At 46.2% G+C, this 17,630-nt stretch overlaps 1 long non-coding RNA gene across 1 annotated transcript in view; it reads left to right on the top strand.

Annotated features, from left to right (window-relative positions):
* The window catches only part of LOC138258000 (uncharacterized), a 199,662-nt gene extending 182,347 nt beyond the window's left edge, over window positions 1–17,315 (top strand). Inside the window, exons 5-6 of the long non-coding RNA XR_011198403.1 lie at window positions 10,486–10,534; window positions 17,127–17,315. This is a non-coding gene — a long non-coding RNA (uncharacterized lncRNA). The remainder of the gene's footprint in view (window positions 1–10,485; window positions 10,535–17,126) is intronic.
* Window positions 17,316–17,630: the final 315 nt, after the last annotated feature.

Genomic DNA, 17,630 nt, shown 5'->3' with positions numbered 1-17,630 from the left:
CTTAACTTCTTGACTAATAGTACTAGGCAAGGTTTTCACAAACAATGTGTTACCTATCATCACACACACCTCATACACGTGGACAAGAGCGGGTTTATCCCAGGCTGTAGCACCTTCCTCAATATTTGCTGCCTCCTCAGCCTAATGAAGGATAGCCAAGCAGGACCTGGAGTCCGGGTGGCAGTCTCACTCGATATTGAGAAGGCCCTTTGATACCCTGAGTTGGGGATACCTATTTGCTGCCCTCAAGGCGATGCAGTTTGATCATCGGTATTTGAGATGGCTTTGTGCCCTAAATGACTACCCAATGGTGCCGGTCAAAATGGAGCTAACAATATCTGTTAACTTTGAGTGGCACCCAGAAAGTTGTTTAGCACAATTGGGTCCATGTGTGATTGTTAAGGTTGGGGGACCTTTACGAGGAGGCCTTCTTACTCTTTTTCCAGGTCCATTACAATATCCGTGCTGGCCACTTCTTCATATACCACGCAGTACACAGGGAAGTTACAGCACACTGGGAGAGTGGTGGATGGAACAATGCATGAAAAGAACCATTCACGCCACCCCTACACATGGCTCCTACTTACGGTAATGTATGCCACCTTGTCACAGTCTTCTACACTGCTTTATTATTTTACAATTCCTGCCCAGAAACCGGTCCATGAGAGCATTGGTTCTGCCTTCCTAATGTGCCACTCTCAGACAAACAGTTGACCCAATCCCTAAGCCAAGTCCGATATGTTTCATGAAACCCACTCATTCTCTACACACAATTTAACTACGTCCAACCAGACTTACCTTATGCCCTGGCGAATAGCACAGATGTTCCGAACTGCGTCATCATCATGCTCCAGATGTGGTACACCAGAAGTGGGGTCTTTCCATGTGATGTGGGATTGCCTGGTGCTGAAGGGTGCCTGGACTGACATCACAGCAATAACATCCACACTGCTTGACACGTAGACCTGAGTCCTGCTTACTGAGGAGACTTACGAGGGCCACAGGATTTGTTGATCTGGCATTTGTACTGTTTAAACCTTTCATTACAATGTCCTGGAAATCATCTCCCCTGAGAAAGAGTGAAAGCCCACAGACAAGGAGGCAAAGGGACAGGAGCCATGATCTGGGACCGCTTTTTCCGGAACCTGGAGGCAAAGAATGATCTTCACCCTCCATGAAACATCCCCTGCACTCCTTTCGTTGGCTGATGATTTGGAGGGGAAGTTGCTCCTAAAACCAGTTTGATGTAGCAGAAAAGGAGGGGACAGCTCATTTCCCTAAACACACTCCTGGCTGGTACACATGCTCCCTCAGGCACAGAAACATTCTGCTGTTGTTGGAATTGCATCAGAATGCTGCACTGTGGGATACTTAGCAGTAAGATATACAGAATGTGCTGTAAAAGTAGGGTGGCTCGCCCATGGACACTCCTCCCTCACTGGTTAGGGGCTATTCAGAAGTCACCCCCAATCCACTTGCTGGTGAACTGTACAAAGCTGGCATCTTACCCACAGCTTATCAGAATACTCTCTGGACCTGCGTAAGAACAGAAGAGGACTGCACCTACTATTTGGGACCAATGTGGAAAGCAGAAGGTCTGGGTTCCGAGGGTCTGTCAGCTGCCCTCCTGTGTGGCTACAGGGACACAAGAAGCTGCAAGAGGCCTTTTATTGAAACCCAGCTGACCAGCAGTAACTTATTTTGACTGGAGCATGTTTGTGGCCTCTTCTGGAGTACGGCCTAGCCCTTAACTGATGTCTTCTATAGAAAGTTTGAAACATTGGGAGTTCCAAGACCCCTAGAGAATCAGAGGGACCTCACAGCAAAGGTGTCTGTTCAATACAACTTCATCGGCTACGTTTGCCAGCTTGTACAACTGGAGGACTTTGAGCTGTGTGGAAAAAGCTAAGGGCCCGGTTTATGGTTTGGTGGGCTGGTACTCCATCACACATTAGTATATAGTGCACTTGTGATAAGGCAGATGAAATATTCATCACATTTGGGACTGGGTACCTGTCCGCCAAAATTCAAATCAGGCCCTAAGTCCGATGGTAGAAATGTTACCAGGGCAAAAGTATCAAAAGTATCAACTCAACATGATGACTTTGTCGGCCGCAAAATTATAATTATTTCAGCTCTAATCAGTGGCTTCATAGGGACCTCGTAAAGCAGCTATCCGGCTTTGAGAAGACATTCGCACTGGAGGATTTTGACTGTCATTTCAGAGATTGTCAGAAGAAAGTCTTTGACGAGGATGAACCTGCTTGGTGTATCTGACTCACATTCCATCACAGTTGGATTGAAATCATGCCAAGGACCCAGTCATCCATGAACAACTAGTTCTGATTGGCACATTTCTTTATATTTTCTTGGGACTTTTTGCCTCAAATCTTGAAAAAGTCATATTTCTTGTTCCTTTTAATGGATGTTTGAAATTTTGGTGAAATTATACCCCTTATATTTCTAAATCGGTTGTGGGATTTTTATTCTGTAGTGTTTTGACTTGTTAAATGTTTTGTAACTGTTTAACACTCTAGGTGCTAGGGGGTTGAGCCCAGGTTTCAATCTCTGAAAGTTTATTTTACCTTAATACGTTTGTGGCCTTAATCCTTGTTGTTGACTCGTATCCACCCCAATTAGTAATCCCAAACACCCCTACCCCAATTATTAATACAAAACACCCCACCCCCACCTCAATTAATAATCCTAAACAGATAAAGACCAACCAACAACAAAGTCTTGTTCGCAGAATGGAGAAAGGAATAATCAGTGCAAGGATATCAGGGCGAGGTAGAGGACAGTATACACATGGGGCCACCTATACCGTAGCTCTCTGTGTCTCGTCTGTGCTATACATATACTATATATATATATATATATATACAGCTGGCCGAGTGGCAGGACTCCCAGCTTCCACTGGCAACACTGGAGTGGATTTGCAATCTGGAATGTCCGGCCCCAACCACTCTGAGATACCAAGGGGCCTATTTGTGGGGAACTGGCGTAGAGCAGCGCTGCCCTATGCCAGTGTGAAGGGGTCAGGAATGCATCGTATTCATGTAATACGGTGCATTCCTGTCCTTTCCCCCTGCGCTGGTGCACAACTGGCTGCCTGGCACCAATGCAGACACCACCATACCATGGTGCAAGGGTGTCTGTGTTGCATGCAGATTGTTTTTATGCAGGAAGGAGCACCTTCCTGCTCAAAAACAATTCTGATAGGAATTTACTCTTTCTATGTGTGCTGCAGTTTACATGTAAAGAGAAAAAAACTAGGAAAAGTGAAAATGTTTTTCCTTATTACGCTTGCTCTGGGAGAGGCATAAAGTTTTGGCTCTGCCCCAGGTTTACGTGATTAAGGAAATCTGGGGCAGCGTCAAAATCCATAGGTGCTGCGCGGGAAAACCCAACACAACGCCCATGGAACGCCTCTCTGGTGAAGAGTAAGGCAATGCAGCCACTAGCACTGCTCGCCGTACTCCACATCTATGAGTCCATGGCACGCCTCTCTGGTGCAGAGTAAGGCAACGCAGCCACTCGCACTGCCTCGCCTTACACGAAATCTATGAGTCCAGGGCACGCCTCTCTGGTGCAGAGTAAGGCAACGCAGCCACTCGCTCTGCCTCGCCTTACTCCACATCTATGAGTCCATTGTACGGCTCTCTGGTGCAGAGTAAGGCAACGCAGCCACTCACACAGCCTCGCCTTACTCCACATCTATGAGTCCATTGTACGGCTCTCTGGTGCAGAGTAAGGCAACGCAGCCACTTGCACTGCCTCGCCTCACTCCACATCTATGAGCCCATTGTACGCCTCTCTGGTGAAGAGAAAGGCAATGCAGCCACGTGCACTGCCTCGCCCTACTCCACATCTATGAGTCCATGGCACGGCTCTCTGGTGAAGAGTAAGGCAACGCAGCCACTTGCGCTGCCTCGCCTTACTCCACATCTATGAGTCCATTGCACGGCTCTCTGGTGCAGAGTAAGGCAATGCAGCCACTTGCACTGCCTCGCCTCACTCCACATCTATGAGTCCCCGGAACGCCTCTCTGGTGCAGAGTAAGGCAATGCAGCCACTTGCACTGCCTCGCCTTTCTCCACATCTATGAGTCCATGGCACGCCTCTCTGGTGCAGAGTAAGGCAATGCAGCCACTTGCGCTGCCTCACCTTACTCCACATCTATGAGTCCATGGAACGCCTCTCTGGTGCAGAGTAAGGCAACGCAGCCACTTGCACTGCCTCGCCTCCCTCCACATCTATGAGTCCATGGCACGCCTCTCTGGTGCAGAGTAAGGCAACGCAGCCACTCGCACTGCCTCGCCTTACTCCCCATCCACGAGTCCATGGAAAGGCCCGCAGCGTGGCTTTGTGTGGCCTCATGGATATGGTTCAGAGGTTTGAGTTTCCGGAGCATTATAAAAAGTGGCGCTGCAGCGGCGCAAGTCTCTCGTAAATATGCCCCCAAAGAACCACAGGACTGGCTGTCCTATCAGCAGCAGCCCAGCTGAACACGAAGCGCTGTGAGGAATCGAGAGGCTTCGTGGAAGATAGACTCAGGCTTCCCAGTCTAAAGAGAGGATGGTGCTCTGATGAGATCCCAACGGACCTGGATACCATCTCAGACTCTGCGATGCGAGGAGGATCGGTGTGAAGGGAAGAGGCAAGTCTCCAGGAGGAGACCCAAAGGTATGAATCATACACATGAGCAGGGAGAAAAGAAAATAAGGGAGGGAAACTCAAGTGCCCGGTGTGACCTAGTATGAAGTGAAGACCCACAGCACCAACAACTGGTTGCCAGGGATTCTACTCCCTACTGACTTTGTCAAATATTATTGGGGCCGTCTAGTCTTACAGCTCCCACAGCCTTGTTCTCCATGGCTTCCGAGCACATCTGGGGGCATACTTACAAGCCCCTTGTGCCACTGGTGCGTCACTTTTTCTATGTCCTGCGCATAATTGGGTGCCGATGCTGTGCCTGAATTGTTTATGCACACGTGTAACCTATTGTTTTTATTTACTGTTCCAATTTTGATGTCCTCACTACTCTGGATTAGTAATTAAAAAAAAGATAACTGATTGCCACATCATGACACAGGAGCCAGAAAGTGCTCAATAACAGTCAATGCTGGATTTGCCAATGCTTGTTTTGGTCTGGTGTTGAGTCATCTTCTGTAATCTTCCTACCTTTTGTGTGAAAAGTGCATTGGAGTCTATAAAACACCTCGGCCCAGATTTATGCTAAAGTGGTGCAGCGTGACGCGCCGCCAAAAATAGCAGCACCGTGCTACACCATTTATGAAACGCAATATTTAGGGGAATACAGCGCACCCCTGCATTTCACCCTGTGCTGGCGCTGAATTAAGCTGCCTGCGCCCATGCAGGCATCCTTGCACCATAGCGCAAGGGTGTCTGCATTGAGGGGATAGATTGTTAATGTGCAGGAAGGTGTCTCTTCCTGCATGTAAACAATAGTCCATGGCTTTCTGCAGCACACATAGAAAAAGCAGTCAACGAGGAGGAATAAGAGCATTTGCCATGCTGCTGCCACCCTGGGGTGGCGTTAGCTTTAGGCGTTGCTTCAGGTACACGACAACTTGTAAATCTGGGGCAGCGTCGAAAGCAATGGGTGTTGCAGTGGAACGTTCACTGCAACACAAACTGTACGCCCCTCTGATGCAGGCGTTACACATCCTTGTAAATATGGAGCAGTGCTTAACGCTACCAGGCGGTCACAATAAGTGACGTTCTGGTGGCACTAGGGGTTCTTAAATATGCCCCCTGGTGTTGTATTAATGGTGTTGGTTGAAATATGCTTTTCACTTACTTCATGCTAACGCTTCCGTATACTCACTCTGCATTCCTCTCTCTCTTCCTCCGTTGACTATTGCTCAGTCTCGCCTTTGTCTCTTTTTTCCTTTCTGTATCCCAATCTCTCCTTAAATGACTCTCTCCCTTACTCTCTCAGATGCATTCTCTTCTTTCTGTGTTGAATTATGTTTTTGTTTTCCCGAGTGGTGTATGCATTGATACATCACCTCTTTATGTATATATATACACACGCGCCAACGTGCATATAAGTCTAGTACACAGGGTGTGAATCCTGTGGGCCTTGAAGATTGTGTGCAAATTCCATTCCCACTAGTTTGCATTCGAGTGGTGTGAGCAAAGCAGCATGTGGTCAGTTTGCACCCAATTACAATTTCCACAACCAGCGATGGGGAGTCATGTGCAATTGACACATTATTTGCCTTTCATTGCTTGCAAAAAAAATGCAATTAAGCACAATTTTCTTCCACAGTTTTGCTCAACATTTGCTTGCCATCTGTTGAAAATTGCCAATAACAATAAATTGCGTCCAGACAGCCGTTGTGTTTTTAAGCAAAGTAAAAACTGCAGGAGACACACTATTGTGAGGTCTAGTCCGGTTCACCTCTCTTCTCACAGAGTAAACCGGTGCACTCCTTGTGCACTCCCTGCTCCATCAGGCACTAATTATGTGCAGTGTGCTGTAATGTTGAGTGAGAGGGTGCATGAGCGGTTGTATGGAAGAGTGACTGGGTATATGAGTGTCTGGATTGGTGACCGAGTGGGTGCATGAATGGGTCTGGGGGTGGGTGAGTGGCTGCATGGTGGGTGTATCGGTAAGTGCATGAGTGGCTGTAATGTTGAGTGAGAGTGCGCATGAGTGGCTGTATGGATGAGTGACTGGGTATTTGAGTGTCTGTATAGGTGACCGAGTGGGTGCATGAATGGGTCTGGGGGTGAGTGCATGAATGGGTCTGGGGTGAGTGAGTGGCTGCATGGTGGGTGTATGGGTCAGTGCATGAGTGGCTGTATTGGTGAGTGGTTGCATGGATGATTGACTGGGTATATGAGTGTCTGTATAGGTGACCGAGTGGGTGCATGGATGGGTCTGTGGGTGAGTGAGTGGTTGCATGGTGGGTGTATGGGTAAGTGCATGAGTGGCTATATTGGTGAATGAGAGGGTGCGTGAGTGGTTGTATGGATAAGTGACTGGGTATATGAGTGTCTGTATAGGTGACCAAGTGGGTGCATTAATGGGTCTGGGGGTGAGTGAGTGGCTGCATGGTGGATGTATGGGTAAGTGCATGAGTGGCTGTATTGGTGAGTGAGAGGGTGCATGAGCGGTTGTATGGATGAGTGACTGGGTATATATGTGTCTGTATAGGTGACCGAGTGGGTGCATGACTGGGTCTGGGGGTGAGTGAGTGGCTGCGTGGTGGGTGTATGGGTAAGTGCATGAGTGGCTGTATTGGTGAGTGAGAGGTCGCATGAGCTCTTGTATGTATGAGTGACTGGGTATATATGTGTCTGTATAGGTGACTGAGTGGGTGCATGACTGGGTCTGGGGTGAGTGAGTGGCTGTGTGGTGGGTGTATGGGTTAGTGCATGAGTGGCTGTATTGGTGAGAGAGAGGGTGCATGAGCGGTTGTATGGATGAGTGACTGGGCATATATGTGTCTGTATAGGTGACCGAGTGGGTGCATGACTGGGTCTGGGGGTGAGTGAGTGGCTGCGTGGTGGGTGTATGGGTAAGTGCATGAGTGGCTGTATTGGTGAGTGAGAGGGCGCATGAGCGGTTGTATGGATGAGTGACTGGGTATATGAGTGTCTGTATAGGTGACCGATTGGGTGCATGAATGGGTCTGGGGTGAGTGTGTGGCTGCATGGTAGGTGTATGGGTAAGTGCATGAGTGGCTGTATTGGTGAGTGAGAGGGTGCATGAGCGGTTGTATGGATGAGTGACTGGGTATATATGTGTCTGTATAGGTGACCGAGTGGGTGCATGACTGGGTCTGGGGGTGAGTGAGTGGCTGCGTGGTGGGTGTATGGGTAAGTGCATGAGTGGCTGTATTGGTGAGAGAGAGGGTGCATGAGCGGTTGTATGGATGAGTGACTGGGTATATGTGTGTCTGTATAGGTGACCGAGTGGGTGCATGTATGGTTCTGTGGGTGAGAGAGTGGGTGTATGGTGGGTGTACGGGTAAGTGCATGAGTGGCTGTATTGGTGAGTGAGAGGGTGCATGAGCGGTTGTATGGATGAGTGACTGGGCATATATGTGTCTGTATAGGTGACCGATTGGGTGCATGACTGGGTCTGGGGGTGAGTGAGTGGCTGCGTGGTGGGTGTATGTGTAAGTGCATGAGTGGCTGTATTGGTGAGTGAGAGGGCGCATGAGCGGTTGTATGGATGAGTGACTGGGTATATGAGTGTCTGTATAGGTGACCGATTGGGTGCATGAATGGGTCTGGGGTGAGTGTGTGGCTGCATGGTAGGTGTATGGGTAAGTGCATGAGTGGCTGTATTGGTGAGTGAGAGGGTGCATGAGCGGTTGTATGGATGATTGACTGGGTATATATGTGTCTGTATAGGTGACCGAGTGGGTGCATGAATGGTTCTGTGGGTGAGTGAGTGGGTGTATGGTGGGTGTATGGGTAAGTGCCTGAGTGGCTGTATTGGTGAGTGAGAGGGTGCCTGAGTGGTTGTATAGGTGAGTGAGTGGGTCATGAGTTTCAGTATGGGTAAGTGAAAGGGTGCATAAGTGGTTCTATGGGTGAGTGAGTGTGTGTGTGTGTGTGTATGAGTGAGTGGTAGGGTGTGTGAGAGGTGGTATGGGTGAGTGAGTGTATGCATGAGTGTGTGTATGGATGCGTCACTGCATGAGTGACTGAGTGAGTAAGTGGATGTGTGAGTAGCTATGTGGATTACTGTGTGGTTATGAAAGTAGTGTCAGGACAGACACTTTCACTATCCACTACTGTTGTGCAGGGTGGTCTGAGCTGCAGTGTGTTCCCACATATGAGTACTGTTGTGCAGACTCACTACAGTCCTCCAGCATGCAGAGCACCATAAATTAAACCTGGGTGTGGGGGAGTAACAGAATGCAAAGCACTTCACCAGAGCATCAGTGGATCTGCTAACCCAGTGGAATGAACCAAGTTGATGATGAAGATGATGACGAATTATTGACCATGTGGTTTGGACAGGGCTTGGAATAGATTTTTTAGACATTATGTAGGTAATCATCATGTGTTTCTGCCATTTTAACACTAGTATTAGCCACAAAGAGCTATTTTTTATGCACCTGTCTGGTACTCGTGCCATTTTAACATGAATCCGATAACCATTTTAAGTTATTATATAAGCTTTTTATCACACTGTGCTTGTGTCTTAATGACTTGACAGTGCTTAAACTTGCCAAATGATTGTGCCGGTAGTAGGCTCTCTTTGTTAAAGTATGCCATCTAAATTATTAAGGAATTGTATTACTATGTAACATCAAATTAGCACTTTAAATCTTTATATCTTGGGTCGGATAGTTTGTATTTATCTTGATGATGATACCACCTGGGAAATTTGTATTTGAAACCACCTCATATTGTTTTAAGAGCTTTTAAATATTTGTACTATTTTAACGTTATGAAGTAAACGTCTCAGAAACCCTGGTATCTAAATGTTAAGCTATGTATCGGGAATAATGGTGGATTACAGTAGGCCATTTCCTATAGAAGCTTTTCTTATTCTAAACCTTATTATTTTTAGCCAGTGTAAAAGCATAATGAAGCAAACGTACCTTTTTTGTACAATTTAATATGTAACTTTTATGACCCATGGTCGAATAAAGTATATATATGATGATGAACCAACATCCCCTGGAGGATGGCCAATTCTGTCTGAGCTGCAAATCAAACTCTTAAGTCCATGTCTATTCTTATGTATATTGTAGCTAAGATGATCAGTTAAAGGACTGGGGCAGGGAGCAGAGCAACATCTGTAAATCTAAATCACAGGATAATATTAAAAAAGATCAGTGGTGCAGTATGGGTAGGTGCAGTAGCACCAGGATCACAAGGAGCACAAAAGTCACAAAAACCCAAGCAGTAAACAAAGTGTAATGGCTTCAATCCTCTCCCTCTGCAAAGTTGAGGCCATGGCCTCATCTGTCCGAAAGGGCAAAGTCCACATTTGTTTCAGCTGTGACCTCCTTTCAACTATGTGCAAACCAGCTGGGCGCACATGAACTGATGCATCCACCTCAGTGCTCCTGAAATGTGCAGCATTTTCAACCTAGTGCTTAATCTGTAAATAAAAACGTGCTGGTGCCCAAAAACCTCCTCTAAAACATGCAGCTGCAGCAATTAAATGTGCAAACATGGAATACGGAGGCAGGGTAATCCTGAAGCCATCTTGGGCCTTTCAATCCATTTACAGCTCTCCCTGCCCCTTCAGCTTACTATTGCAGCTTTCCGCTTTCTCCCATTGTGACGCTTTTTCATTTTTCTCTTCCGCTGTCTTTCTCATATGTGTCTTTTGCTCTCAGTAAATGGGTGAGGCAGAACAATAAGTGCTGGTGCCCGCACCGGAAAGAACAAGCACAAATTAAGCACTGGTAGAGCATGAACTCTGAAGTGAGCATCCGTTTTATGATTTTCTGTAAACAATGTTATTTATCTCTCTTTTAGCTTGGACCCAGATAAGGATGGTGCAGCCACTGATATCTAACAAGTGAAGGTAAAATCAAGGTCTAGTCTTACATCTCTGTACTTCTAAGATTTCCTTACTTGAATGATTACTTTCAGGGAGCTGAACTCGAGCCCTAAGGTAATCCGCGCCCTGGCCATGCACTGATAATTACCCCGGTTATTACATCACTCAAGACAACTTCTATAGAGTCATTAAAAATATAAATGAAACATTAGCTTTCAAATTATTGAAGAAAAAACTGTGCATGGTGGGGGTGTGAGTTATAGTTACCTAAGGGAGCGAGTTATAGTAACTTGTGATAACTCTGCTGAATTTCTATGGTTTTGTACGTGCAAATTCAGAACCTAACTATAAGATCCCTGTAACTTTTGTGTACTTTTCAGTGAATTCCTACGGATTTTATAATTCTATTTCCTAACTGCTATAACGTCTCTCTAACCTTTGTTACAAAGCTTAAAATAACATTGTCGTTAGGTAAGAATTTCAGTGACAACGTAACATGTTAAATGTACAAAATCACTGAACTTGACATATTATTGTTAGTGCTGGTAACTATACTCGTGCCCCCACCATGCATAGGTTTCTCATCAATAATTTCATTGCAAGTGTTGCAGTTATATTGTCAATGGTATCATAGAAGATGTCATGAGTGATTCAATTTGTGGGGTAATTAGCCGTGCATGGCCACGGTGTGAGTTATAGTTCCCTTAGGACACGAGTTATGGTTACCAGAGCTAAATATAACTTGTGAATTTCAGTGGTTTTGCACATTCAAAACATGGCACCTCACCCTGAGACTTATTAGGCGCCAGGCCCTCCACCCCGGGCCAAATTGCATTAAAAAGGGAAAGGGCGGGCCAAATTGCTGCTCCCATCCTCATGTCTTATGAGGCCTCAGGACCCTATCCTGTGGCCAGGCCCTGCTTCCAACTCCCCACAGGCACCCAACCCCATGCTGTGTTCTTCCAACGCTTGGCCAAAGAGCCTGGCCTTTGGCTAGCCATGTGGCCAACCCACCCAAAGGCAGTCAACCTCCTACAGGCGGCCAACCCAAATCCATGCACAGCCTTTGGCGAGGGCAGTGTAGGTTTGGCCTTTAGGCACCAGTGACCCCATCTCCCAGGGCCAAAACATATATGTTAAGGGGAGGGGGCATGTAGCCCCCTCCAAAAGCCCTAATTGGCCCCTTGGACTCCATCCTCCAGTGACAAATTCCAATAAAAAGGGGAAAGGATCCACGTGGCCCCCTCCCAGACCTTTAATAGGCCCCAGGAACACTATCCTCTGGGGCCGTCTATAATTTAAAAGGGGGAGGAGCCTATTGTCACCCTGCGGACCCCATCCACCAAAGGTTTTCAAAATTATAGGTCAGTGCCCTGGTGCCTACCCACTAAGAAACACATATTAAGGGGAGCTGGGTGCACTAACCACTCCCCGCGACCCCCAGGAGGCTCATGCGGCCTGAGCATTCCCTTCCCTGGGGACAAACTTAAGTGAAAAGGAGAGAGGGGCTGTGCAGCACCCCATCCCGAGCCTCATTAGGTCCCCGGGAAAAAGCCACAGGGAAGAAAGGGCTGAATTCTTCTTAAAGTAAAATAAACACGTTTTCTCTTCTTGAAGTTTTAGTGAGTGCTGGCAGTGATCCCCTGGGTCATTGTCTACTCGCCCAAAAGCATTTGCCACATTTTACCAAGAGGAAGACGCCCAAAGGAAAGCCCTTCACTTTTTTTTAACAGTTCCAACTACAAATTGTGGTTCAGTAACTCTTGAATGGTTTGTGACTGGTTTTAGGATTGTAAAGCATTCATAAATATTGTTGCAAATCCCAATTTGAAAGAGACCCCTACAAAACTCCTCTTCCAAATTGTGATTATTAATTAATTTCTAAACCCATGTCCAAGGTCAGTAAAACTTGCCATGGGTTTGGTACATTAAACACATTTTCAGCTTCATTAAAACCACAAGTTCAGTGAAGTGCAGGGTTTGCAACAGCTAAAAACCTTAGTGCTTCTGGCACCATATTCTTTGTGGCTCCTTCTTGGGCAGCGTCCACCTACAATCCTGCACTCACTGTTTCATACAAAACAACACCACTGATCAGCCCATAATGACCCTATCTACAGGTGACCAACAAACGTGATCATGGACCATCACCCAGGGACACAGGCTCTGAAGCTATTTCTGGCAACATATGCATAACCATCAACACATGCAAGTGAAGGAGCCCCACTGACCCCAGCCTCTGGGCTTCATTCTTAAAGGATGGCCTTCAGACAACACCTCTGATTGAGTCTACTAGACTCCAAATACCATAATGCTGCCACCAGCCAGGTCCTGAAGAAACAACTAAGGGAGACTTTGCTCTAAACTACAGGGTAGGAAAGCCAATGGATTCCCTCCTGAATCTCCGGCAGCCCTGAAGTAACCCCTGAAAAGCACCACATCATCAGTGTTAGGAGCCCCTTCAGATGAGGGATCACAAGCTGTGCCAGAAAGGCTGAAAGTGTTGAGGAGCCTGAGGACAAAGGAATGATGTGCACACACAGACCCTTTATCCCCCAGACAGGAGCTTGTAGTATAGAAGAGAAACCTGAACAGCTTTAGTTTGCCTAAGACTGATTGTTAACAGGGCTAACACCAGCCCAATGTGGCAGAGATGAGAAAAATGCAACACTGACGCTGTTCACAGGGGTCTTAAGGACTGCAGGTGCCCCCGACACAGAGCTGGATCACTGAGATAGAGTGGCCGTCACCTCATAAAGAGCAGACGTCTCTGTTTTTCTGTTATGGGGCCCACTACTAGTTTACAAGTTACAGTCATTTCTCTGACGACCCCACTAGAATTATCATCAAACAATTCAGCCTCACTATCTTTCAAGTCAGTGGGAGGTTTCAAAACATCCACAGAAATAAGACAAAATCTAACTTAATCACAACAGCATATATATGGCAGCTTCTAATGTGTCATAAATAAGTTTGCACAGTCTGTAAACACCAAACTAACTGAATATATCTCCACCTGATGCATTGGTTGTCAAATGGTTCCTAATCTTGGTTGAAAAAATTAGATCCCCCTGACACTTCATAATCAAAACCATCAAACAAAGTTGGGGGACATCATCTTTTCCAAAAGTTACATCACGTGGCATTACACACAATCCATGTTCTATCAGTTCAACATTACATGTTTATTTGTGAATCATGCTGAGAAGTATTTGGTGTTAATGTAAATTTGTAAAATAAATAACATGACAGCATAAATAACATCCATGAAGGTCCTCTTTAGTGGACACTACAACTACATCTGGGTGCACATTTACTGATGTTTTTCACGGCCTGCCATGTAAAGTAACACAATGCAAAAAACAGCAGCAATGTACTTATTTTTTATTTTTAAAGATGTCTCCTTGTAACAAAGACAAGCAGAGGTGCAGCTGTGGGTCAGAAGCATAGTGGCATAGGGCTTCCCACAACAAGCAGGAAAAATAAGCTTCTCTAGAAATAGTACTTGTGTGAATAGCTACAAATGTACTACTCTCTAGAATTACCAAAAACCTTTCCAGCAGTAGACCTTTAAATCAGTGCCTGGAACTGATTTCCATGTATGATCCTAGAACGTCATGTGCAAGCTTCCCAAGCTCACATTTACCCAGTGCACAATCGTCCTAGTGTGCAATTCAACATTTTATCTTTTCTTTTGTTTTTCTATTTGAACAATATTTCCCTGTGAAGAAACCTCCTTGCATATGTCCCCTCCAAGAGATCTTCCTTCCAACACTAAAAAGAGTTTTACTCCAGCCCTGATTAAAACCTTCACAATTTGAGGGTGTCCAATTGTAGTGTGGAAATGCCAACAAACTCTCATGTTTGAGGGTATTCTCAAATCTTCAAGACAAGCCATTCAATGATCTGCTAACTTCCCACTCATTGCATGGGATTTACTATAGCCTTAGAGCTCACTGTAGTAGGCTATAGCAGCCATTAAAGGCCCCTGCCCCGCGTGAAAGGTCCGAGCCGAAGGTGAGGGCCATTAACAAGGGAGCAGGTCTTTAATGGCCGGAATAGCCCAGCTACGAAGGGCTATAAGGCTATCATTCCACCACTAGAGGACAGAATGTTCTAATAAAACGAAGGTCTCGCGGAGGCCGAGGGGATTGAAATGTTGAGGCTCAGGGCTTTTACCAGCCATTAGAAGCCCCGAGCACCCCATTGTGTACAATGGAGCTCCCAACATTCAAGGAAGTTCTTACTGGCCATGAATGCATACTTCAGCAATAAAATGTCTTTTACATCAGCCCATTGTTTGCAAATATTGTGGAAGCGCGAGTAACTAAATCAGGGCGAGAATGAGTTTACTGAGATTGAAAAGGAACCGTGTGATGCAAGACATGAGCATAGTTGAAGAAGGCACCAACCTAGAAGCAGCTCAAATAAAACCGAGCAGCGTTTCACACAAAAGAGTGACCGGTGCAGTTTAATGGTGAGTTGAAGGGACGAGCACCCAAGCCACAGCTGTGCGAGCTGAGGATTCACCTGGTACAGCAAGATGGACAACCCCTCAGCGACCAAGACCAGGCAAAGCGACAGACCTGGGTGTCAGGAACAATTAGATCACGAATAACAATATTGTTTGCAAACAGTAATAAGACTGGCTACTTAAAATGCTTTCTTAAATACCAATGCACTACAAATAAGCCTACACTGAAAGTTGGGAACAGAACCGAGATCAGGTTCCCTGGTCTCCTTGTTAGTACTTAACTGAGGTCCAGAGATCACTCCGAGTGCTGAGGTCTTCGGTGCCAGAGCCCGAGTGGAGAGCACAGTGGGTGTCAGCAAAGTGATAAAACACATAAAACACATATTATAAATCATTTTCAGGAAAAGTTGAATTAAAACAGCATTAACCTTATCACTAATCACCAAATCTATGTACATTTGTTGGAACATGAAAGGTGTGTTTGTTCTGGTCTCATTATTTACGTGATGTGAACTTTTTGTTCTTTGACTGTATCCTGAGCGCACTCATTTATCTTGGGGATTGTCCATACTTGACCACAGCCTTTCGTACATTGCGGTGCCTGCTTCAAAAACCAATGCACCAATGGCCCTTTTTAATAAACTGAGCCAAACTCACCAAGTTATCAGATTCATAAGTACAATCTACACCAAGTAAACTAATATACAGGAGAGTGAACTAAAGGGGCAATCCCTTAGTAGCGCCCTGAGGCAGCATGCACCACTACAAGGTACCTATCAATTTAAATCTAGATGCATTCCCTGAGATATTCTACTAATTGACTTTCCGAACTGTCATTCCCTGTATAATGCAAGGACTTGGTGCAGGGCACAAATCAACGTCAGCTTATGAATGCACACCATGCCAGTGGAGGTCAGTAAATTTAGGACACACACGCACACATACACAGTCACTCACAGATACGCATACATACACAGTCACTCATACCCAGTCATTGACACACACATACACAGTCACTCACACCCATTCACTTACACACACGCTTATATACACAGTCACTCACACCCATTCATTCACACACATGCACACATACACAGCCACTCACACCTATTCATTGACACACATGCACACATACACAGTCACTCACACCCATTCATTGACACACATGCACACATACACAGTCACTCACACCCATTCATTGACACACATGCACACAATCACTAACACACACGCACACATACACAGTCACTCATACCCAGTCATTGACACACACACACACACACACACACACAGTCACTCACACCCATTCATTCACACACATGCACACATACACAGTCACTCACACCCATTCATTCGCACACATACACTTATCCATTGGCAACACTCATTACCAAATATTCAAACATACATGTATGCACACATCAAATATTAATTTTAAAAAAAACACACACACTTAATTGCATCTCTTTCTCTGAGGTGCCAGGGGGGTTGGGACTGCTGCCTTGCCTCATTGGTTGACCTTAGATCATCCAATGAGGGAAGACAGCTGTCCCAAGCCTAGGCTGTCCTAGGACGGTTACGACTTCTGCCTTCCCTCATTGGTTAACCTCAGGTCAGCCAATAAGGGAAGGCAGAAGTCCCAACCTCATCATAGTGAGACTGTTGACCCCACCCCACTCTGTGATGAGATGTCATTCATTGACACTCACCCTGGACGCTTTAGGGACTGAAACTGAAGTGCCCAGGTCAGAGGCAATGAGTGACGATACCCTTTGTCACCTCGGAGGAGGGCCTCGAGGACCTTTCTCAGGAGGTCACACCCACAAGAGCTGTGACCTCCTCAGCCCAGCAAAGTTCAGCTCAGGCAGCCAGGGGTCTGTGAATTTAGTGGACGTCTATTTCCTGGCTGTCTGGCCTGAAAATGAAGAGTGTCTGTCAGGCTGACCTTTGCTCAGCCTGACAGACATCCTTCTTGAGGGGCAAAAGGTGAGGGGGCATGGCCATTCAGCCCCAATGGATGTGCAGTGTCTGCACCTTGGTCAAAGACGTCTGCTAACACAACACCAGTTAGTTTTACAGGGTTAGTGTTTAAATTATCCAGGAGTGAGTTATTCAGCATTGTCTGTTTTTCTCTTTCTGCAGGGCAGCCCGGAAACTGGTCTTAAGGCCATTTGATGAATTCTTCCACAACACTGATTACTGGAAACAATTACTTTCCAACTTTCTGGGATCATCTTCCTTTCTCCTACTCAATAAATGATTCTCTAGGAGCTTCTTGTGATTCTGAGGTCCCCTGTGTCAATTCACCAATAAAGTAGAAAGAGCATTGCAGTTCCCGACTCGTCTCCTTCATTTATGAGCTCTCAGAGAGATAGGTTCAGCAGCCAGAGACTGCATTTCAGAGTGGACTTTGGGCATTCATTCAAACTTTGTTGAATATTGATATCGGTGCTTAGAAACTATCCAACAAATCATAGTTCCACAGCGCTTTGAATTTTGGAGGCCCTGATCCCATCAGCTCTACAGACATAGGGCCTCATTCTGACCCTGGCGGACGGCGGAGGCCGTCCGCCAGGGTACCGCCGCTGAATGACCGCACCGCGGTCAAAAGACCGCGGCGGCCATTCAGACATTTCCTCTGGGCCG

This window comes from Pleurodeles waltl, chromosome 2_1 (genome assembly GCF_031143425.1).
Source record: "Pleurodeles waltl isolate 20211129_DDA chromosome 2_1, aPleWal1.hap1.20221129, whole genome shotgun sequence".
Classification (NCBI taxonomy): domain Eukaryota; kingdom Metazoa; phylum Chordata; class Amphibia; order Caudata; family Salamandridae; genus Pleurodeles; species Pleurodeles waltl.
Note: the sequence above shows the minus strand (reverse complement) of the source record. Positions and strands in the feature narration are given on the sequence as shown.